Source organism: Dermacentor albipictus, chromosome 1, assembly GCF_038994185.2.
Source record: "Dermacentor albipictus isolate Rhodes 1998 colony chromosome 1, USDA_Dalb.pri_finalv2, whole genome shotgun sequence".
Taxonomy (NCBI): Eukaryota; Metazoa; Arthropoda; class Arachnida; order Ixodida; family Ixodidae; genus Dermacentor; species Dermacentor albipictus.
Window position 1 is genome coordinate 207,627,973 of NC_091821.1, and position 8,229 is coordinate 207,636,201.

Consider the following 8,229-nt stretch of genomic DNA (forward strand, 5'->3'; position numbering starts at 1 on the left):
TTGGGGGCTCAATCCCATCGCTCGTGATCCGTTGTCAAGATTGGAGTCCGGCATGAATTCGAAGGTAGCTGGCCCATGCCGTCGTCCTATTTATCCACGCTGAGGACGTTGATGAAGGGAAGAACTGCTTCTCATCGAAAACGAGGAATATGGGTTTATTTACAGTATTTATATCAGTCTAACATGACTGCTTGAGAAAAGTGCATCAGTCTAACATGATTGCTTAAGAAAAAGAGTGTCAGTCCAACATGACTGCTTAAGAAAAGTGTCTCGAGCATTCGCACCACAGCAGTTTTTAAACACTCGGTCCTCCCGCGATACAAGGTGACGCGAACGTTCGTTTACTCATTGTAAACTCGCCGCCGCCCCGCAGGACAGTTTACACACACAAAGGCACCCACGGGCGAATGTCCGGAACCGACGTCAGCGGGAGCCGTTCCGGGTAGCTCGGAGCCATTCTGGGTAGCTCGTTGTCCTGCGTCCCGGTCGGCGCGTGGGAAGCAACAAAAAACGGCTTTCCCGCGGCAGCTCGCGCACGCGTAGCAGATCAGGTCCGCGCTGGGGAGTTCGGGCACAATAGTTCACCCGCCGAACTCATTCCGTCACAACGGCGATGGGGCTAGAGGATGGCGGCGGTTTCAGCACAAAGCCCGCTTCATCGAACGCATCCTAGCTGAAGCGACGGAGAGTGGGGGATGCGCGTCTTGTTCCCCAGTCGTAATTGGGTGGCAATCCTGCATTGCAGCTCGCCATTCTTAACAATGGCTTACGAAACATCTGTACCAGTTTTAGTGAAGCAGACGCACTCCTGTGCTTTTCCGTGGCACGTTGAAGACGACGGCGAAGACCCGCGCTGTAATTTTTGGTGTGTTTGTTGCTGGCTGACACTCACACCTGATATTAAACACAACTTTCAAGCTTAACTCCACGCTCCAAAGTCAGCTTGTCTCGTGAACAAATGTACTGCGAGAAAAACATGGGCCGAAAAATCTCTCACTTTTCAGAGGCCGAGAGCAGCAGCGAGATCTACAAAAGCGCGGTTGATAAGGCAAAGTTAACGTTTGGGGTATGTACCTGTCCCAGTGCTCCTTTGCGAAAAATAGCACTTGACTACTTCTCCAACACGTCCGTGCTGGCCGGGCCCGGCCTATCCTACGCTTTCCTTCTTTCATGTCGGTGGGAAATAAAATCACTGTTTCTGCCACAGACAGTGGCGTAGCCAGAAATTTTGTTCGGGGGGGGGGGGGGGGCTACGCCACTGGCCCTATATATATATATATATATATATATATATATAGCTGCACGTTGCAGCTCAGCCTCCTCCTTCAGAGGAAGCTTTAGCTCGGGTGCTCCTATTTAAGTACATGTAGAAGGGGAATTCGTTTTTCCCTGCAACCACTTCACCAAATATGAGGAGGTTTGTTGCATTTAAAAGAAAAAGTTTAATTCTAGTGACTCCTGGCTTCGAATTTTTCATTTAGGCGGTCAATTATGTATTAAAAATTGGCCAAAATTGAAAATTTTCAGTAAAAAAAACTATCAAGTTTAAAACTCCGTGACTCAACAATGAAAAATGATATTGCGATTTTGTGAATTGCATCTAAAAGTACATCTACAGCGGACAAAATAGATATGTTACACATGAATCTAAAAAAAAAATTAGTATTGTGGAAATACGGCTTTTGCAGAACCCTTGTACACAACGTAACCAATTCACGTAAGATACAAATTGACACAGCAAACTTGTCCGCTTTGACTGTTACAATAAATGCCGTTTACAGAACCACAATATCTGTTCTTCATGCATAGCTATTAGTTTGTAAACATCGATCGTGCTTCTATTTTTTCAAACTTTCGAATTTTCCAAAATATTTTAAACAAAATTCAGGCCCTAAATCGAAGTTCTGTTCCCAACAGACACTAGGATTTAACTTTCTCTCTCAAATGCAACCAATTTCAATAAAAGCGATTAGCAGGATTATCTCAGAAAAGCGTTTCTGCGTTTTACAAGTATTTGAATAGGCCGCGTCGGAATGGGCCCGAGCAAAAGCTTCCTCTTAAACAATTTATCGAGGGATCAAATACATGAATAATAACTGCATTGTCATTGCCAAAGATGCTGCAAACGAATTCTTGAAAGCTACGCACTGTAAATACAAGTAAAATATGTATTTTTTCATAAAATATTATACTCGTATGTGCGAAAAATTGTGCCCAACATAACTGACGTCAATGATTCCATGTTTTTTTGTCTATTTATTAAGTAAAGAAAATATCACACGAACTTTAGAACTATATCAGTTCGAAACCAGGAAATCAGTGCATGCCGCTGATATGAAAAATTAAAAGGCAATGAACTGAACAAGTTGAGGACAAATATGTTAATGAAACTTTGTCATTCAAGAACCGTGCTTACATTCTTGTATATATACAATGGCCAGTGAAAAATCTCAATGACGCAGTCGTTTGTTCCAAAGTATTACGCAGGAGTAGCTGTCCCTTGTCGTGTATCGTGAGTAATTGCACCGAAGTTATAGTCGCGACAGAGAGCACGTATAAAAAGCAGGAGTTCTGCAAGATATTAAAACAAAAAGAAACTACACACACACGCACGTACACACAAACTGTTTCTGTGGGCACTGTCACGCAGCCCGCAAAGGCATTCCTAGTGTTATGCAGTGCACCGTACAATCCTGCGTCACACAGTGAAGTCACAATCTGTCAGAAAGTCCAGTGTCTTTTAAATACCGCAGCAGCGCCTTCATAGCCGATCGCGCTGATGTTCGCGTAGGCCAGTATCCAAGGATCTTGTTTTCTGTTAGTGGGCGCTTGTCCAGTTTTTTTTTAATCCTTCTCCCTCTCACCTATCGCATCCCCTTTCCCCTCCCCCAGTACAGGGTAGCCAACCGGAGATAATCTCTGGTTAACCTCCCTGTCTTTCATTTGCCTTTCTCTCTCTCTGCAAGATATATGAGGGCAAGTCAAATGAATGAGCCAACAACAGGATACTTTAGTTAAAAGTATTCTTCATGAGAATTTAGACATTTGTCCCATTGACTAACGAGTCGCGTGATTCCCGTCTTATAAAACTCCTTGGGTTGCTGCTTCAAAAAGTCTGTATCTGGTTCCCTTGAGCTCTTTTTTCGGTTGCCCCAAAATGTAGAAGTCGCAAGGTGACAGGTCTGAGCTGTATGGCGGATGCTGCAGCGTTTCCCACTTGAACTTTGCCAGTTTTGTATTAACCACATAAGCGACGTGGGGACAGGCATTGTCGTGGAACAAGATGACCCCATTCGTCAATTTTCCACGTTGTTCGTTCTTGATTGCGACACACTGCCGTTCTGGCGTTTCACAATATCGGAAACAATTGATAGCCTCTCAAGATTTAGCAAATTCTATCAGTAATGGACCCTGACGACCGAAAAAAAAGTCAACGACACCATTCCAGCGGAAATGATGGCCTTTGCGTTCTTTGGGCGTGGTAAATTCGAATGTTTCCACTGTAAGCTTTGCCGTCGTGTTTCAGTCTCGTAGTAGTGGCACCAAGGTTCGTCCCCGATCACAAATGCAAACAAGAGGTCGTCATCCTCATTGTGATACCCGATCAGATGAGTCAAGGCAGCGCGAAACTTCTCCGTCTTCTCGCGATGGATCAAAATCATGGGGATCCATTGCGCACCAAAGAGCCGATAACCGAGAAGCTCATGAATTATGGCGTGAGTCGAACCGGGACTGATGTTCAAACGGTCTGCCAGTTCATCGATGCTTATTTTCCGTTCTTGTTTCAGCAGCTCATGAACCTTTGAAATTGTGTGGGGGGTGATTGCACGATGGTTTTGGCCCGGTCTTGGAATGTCTTTACAATGTCCTTTAAACCGTTTGCTCCAACGCTTCACAGTGGTCAATGAAATGCCGTGTTCAACGTAAACGGCAGCCATACGGCGATTAATTTCTGTTTTGGAAACACCTTTAGCTGTCAAAAACTTCGCGACACCGAGCTGTTCAACTTTTGAAGTGACGTCCATTATGTGACGCAACCATATTCAACCCAGTGTATGAGAGCATTAAAGAACAGTTATCTTCACAGCTGCGTGTCACTTTTGTAAATGAGACATGCCGTTCTCCTACGCGCATGCCTCGCAGATAATGAACCGAACCATTATTGCGCGGTTAGGGTAGGCGCACTTTCATTTCACTCGCCCTCGTACATTAGAAATGCAGATACAATGGGATATACAAATGCGAAAATACGGCTTGATAAAGGACAAAAAAGTGTCACTGGAAACAATGTTCACTGCATGTATACACAAAACCTCGCATCAAGATATTTAAGTATACGTATAAGTCTCCAATGAGTCTATGTATGTAAGAAAAAGTAACTGTATGTAATGCGTCAAACAAGGCAAACAAACATGTTGCACAATCATAGATTCACAGAATCCGAGATTCCGCCCCCATTCCATCCACTCCCCCCGATGTATTGCGCGCGACGGAAGGTGGCGCGCTTGCTCCCCGCTTTTCTCCTTTGCGCACACAAGACTGAGCCACCATCGTCGGCTCACCCATTCCACCTCCCCTCCTACGCTTTCACTCGCACATACTGCATGCAGTGCGTGGTCACGATTTTATCACCCTTGGACTATATACGAAACATGAGGGCGACGGCGACGGCAGGAATGCGCCTGGAGTGTCCATATAATTGCTTTCGCTATGTTATAATAAACGTATCCGGAAACTGAAGCGTCCCGTCGCCCATCACTTTCCGCAAAAGAAGCATCAAAATCGAACTTTCACCATGCGACAATTCGCTGCGCCGCAACAATGTATTTTTTTTCTGTGGCGTGGAGGCACCGAAATGAAAAAAAAAGAACGCATAGGAAACTATGTTGGCCAGAATCGAATGCCAACATCGGGCACCTAATGGGGCTACGGAATTAATACCGAAGAAAACATGAGACAATTGGCCCACTGAGAACCATACGCATACTGCTCAGTATCCTACACCGGCGAAACAAGACTTTCCGGAAAGGTTCCGCTCAAGGAACGCGGTGCAATCCTTCGAGTCCCCACAGTGATGGCGGCGAGCGACCATTTTTTTTTCTCGTCTACTAGCCAGAAAGCTTCCAAAACTCTGTCAGGTGAAAATCCACTCGGCCAGAGCAAACCGAACGCCCACCGAAGTGCACCGCGCGGTGGTCGGGGTCATACGAGAAAAACATATGCGCTCTGACTCGCTCTGGCAGCCCGCGGGTAGGGTAGCGAGAACAAAAAAAAAAATGAAGGGCTCACTGTGTCTTCGGCGAATAAAAGTCAAAGTAGAAAAAATAAATAAGAACGTAGTTACTTTGGCTGGCTTTAGTGTCTTGACATGGATGTTCTGGCGTAGGTTAAAAAAAAATTGATATTTTTTTATGTGACATGACGGCACAAATGAACCACCCCAACGCATCGTCTCATTGGACCTCGCTGCGTGCTTTGTCAACTCGTCTGCTAGTGTGTTGATTTGGCTTGTCTCGTTGTATGTTCCGATGTAAGACTTTAGAAAAGTCAATGGACCTTTGGCGTCAAATGTTTAAAACAACATTAAACCCACAAAGTTCCGCAATTGAAAATTTTAAGAACAACTTTGGAAATGTCAATGCACGTTTCACATCAAGAGCTTATTAGATTTATACCCATAAAGTTTCGCAATTGATATCCATGCGCTCCATAGATTCCGTGGCCTCAGTGAGATGCCGCGGCGAGCCCGCTCACAGTCAAAGCGCCCTTAAAACTTTGTGCTCGGATGGGACTGCTTGGCGTTATGTGACTGCCGGTGTATGGGCGTTGCCACGAAATCCAGCCCGAGTTCGCAATCTTTACGGTTAAATGTCTTTTCAAGCGTCAAAAAGACATTCTAGACAAAGTCCAGAGTGATTTCCGGCGCCGGGGGTCGCTTTGGTCGGCGGTGCATGGACAGCACGAAAAAATTTCGGGGGGGGGGGCTGAAGCCCCATAAGCCCCCCCCCCCCCTGGCTACGCCCCTGGTTGTAGTGGTTTTGTCTTAGGTCGCTTCAGGACTTGCATAGATTTCCGGCTTCGGAAGCGAAGCTAATTTAGAGGCAAAACTGGAGACAAGCCGTCAGATCGCGAGGGAGAAGCTCAAGATACAGGACCTTCTTGACGTTTGTCAGGAGATGGGCATCTCGGTGGCCGCGGCAAGGCGAAAGAAAACCATTCTTCACGTTATGAGGGCACAAGAGGTAACTGAGAAGTAAGTCGAAGAGGTTTGGGGATAAATTCTTGAGAGGAGAAGCGAGAAAAAAAGGCGCGAAGAGGAGCAGAAAAGGCGCGAGGAGGCAGAGGAGAGAGAAAGGTGCGAAGAGCGAGATTATGCTCTTAAAATGAGAGAACTGGAAATAGAGCAAATTCGAATCATCTCGGCGCGTTCAAGTCCCCTTTCCGGTGGACACGATACGCCTAAACTGAGAATACAGGACCTGATCCTACCGTGCAGGATAAGCGGTGATATCGCACTTTTTCTCGTCGACTACTATATAAAGATAGGGCTGGACGAAAGCCTTTGGTCTCAAAAACTTCTTTCAGTTGTCCCAGGAGAGGCCGCGGAAGTTCTCGCACGCTTGTCTTAAGAAGACTACGAGAACTACGGAAAGGTAAAAACCGTGCTTCTTCGTAAATACCGCCTCTCTGCCGAGGCATTTCGACAGCGGTTTAGACAGGCAAAAAGGGGCAGCGAGTCGCACTCTGAGTTCGCGTACGAGTTAAAGTCTAACTTAAAAGAGTGGCTAAAAAGTGAAGAAGTGTATGGCAACTACGACAAGGTGCTTGAATTATGCATAGCACTGGAGCAGTTTTACCGAGTTCTTCCAGTGGAAGTTAGACTTTGGCTGCAAGACAGGCTCCCATGGAGGTAGACCTAGAGAAGGCACCGCAGCTCGCGGAGGAATAGTTCTTGTCTGTGATATTCATGGCATGGTTCCTTAGGAGTGGCTTGATAAACTTGCGGCACAAAAGCACCAGAAACTGTGAGCTGGGTCGTCATTTTTGCATTTCAATACTGGGATATATATGTCGACATATATATCCCAGTCTTGCTGTCGGTGTACTGATGGATCCATCAGTACACCGACAGCGTGCTCCACACTGGTTTCTGGTGGCTTAATTATCAATTGATTTCCTGTAGTGGAGAACAATTTCCACGAATTTTTTTAGGCTTATCAGAAATGAGACAAGTTCATTTGTAGGATACTTCAGTCCTCCCCTGTCCTGATAAGGAATGAGTTGATCCACAGCTGTGCATTCCTTTCGGCTTCTCAACAATTTCAATGCAGCCTTGACAGTTTAGCTTCTCAGTCATGACGCGGGGTATGGATGGATGGAAACAACTTTATTCTGAATCCGGCAAATTTGACGACCCGGGCTCAGGTCTCCCATGAGGGGACTTCGAGGCCTTGCCTCGTCGCCGCCTCTCGGGCTTGCTGGACAGCCCACTCTTGTGTCTTGAGGTTGGAGCTGCGCAGAGCGGCGGCCCACTTCGACGCAAGAGCCTCCGGAGCTACTGCCATTGTAGCTGATGTAACCCGACACTCCCACAACATGTGTGAGAGCGTCGCTCTAGTTGCCTGACATAATTTGCAAAGAGCAGTCGGGTATTGCGCGGGGAAAATGTGCTGCAATCGCACCGGACTGGGGAAGGTGCGATTGCAGCACATTTTCCCCGCGCGTATGTCAGATGAAAACTAAGGGGCTAGGTTGAATCAGGGCTAAGCTGAAAACTGTTCATCAGAAACACCAAGATCGACAAGTAGATGGTTCTTGCACACAGCAACCACCGCAAAACAGAGAGCCCCCCCCCCCCCCCCCCCCCACCCACCCAAGCCTTGGATAAGCGAAACACGTTTGTAAACACGTGCTCAGACAGTCGGAACGGCATGAGATGTTCATTGACTTCATTTGAGGGATCGCCAGCCGTTTGCGCGCAGGCGCGAGTAAAAGCGGGAGGGAAAATTCGAAACGGCCGCAACAGTGGATGGATGGATGATTGAGGCTCAACCCTTTGAATCGGGCGGCGGCGGCGCGCGCCACATAGCCACCTAGCCTGTGCCAGCTGACACAGTAGTGTCAGCTGGCAGCGCCACGACTGCCGAAATCAAGCGAATGAGAGAGGGTGACATGAGAGTGCTTTCGGGCCAGCTGCAGCCTTTCTGACGGGCATCTAAAAAATACAGG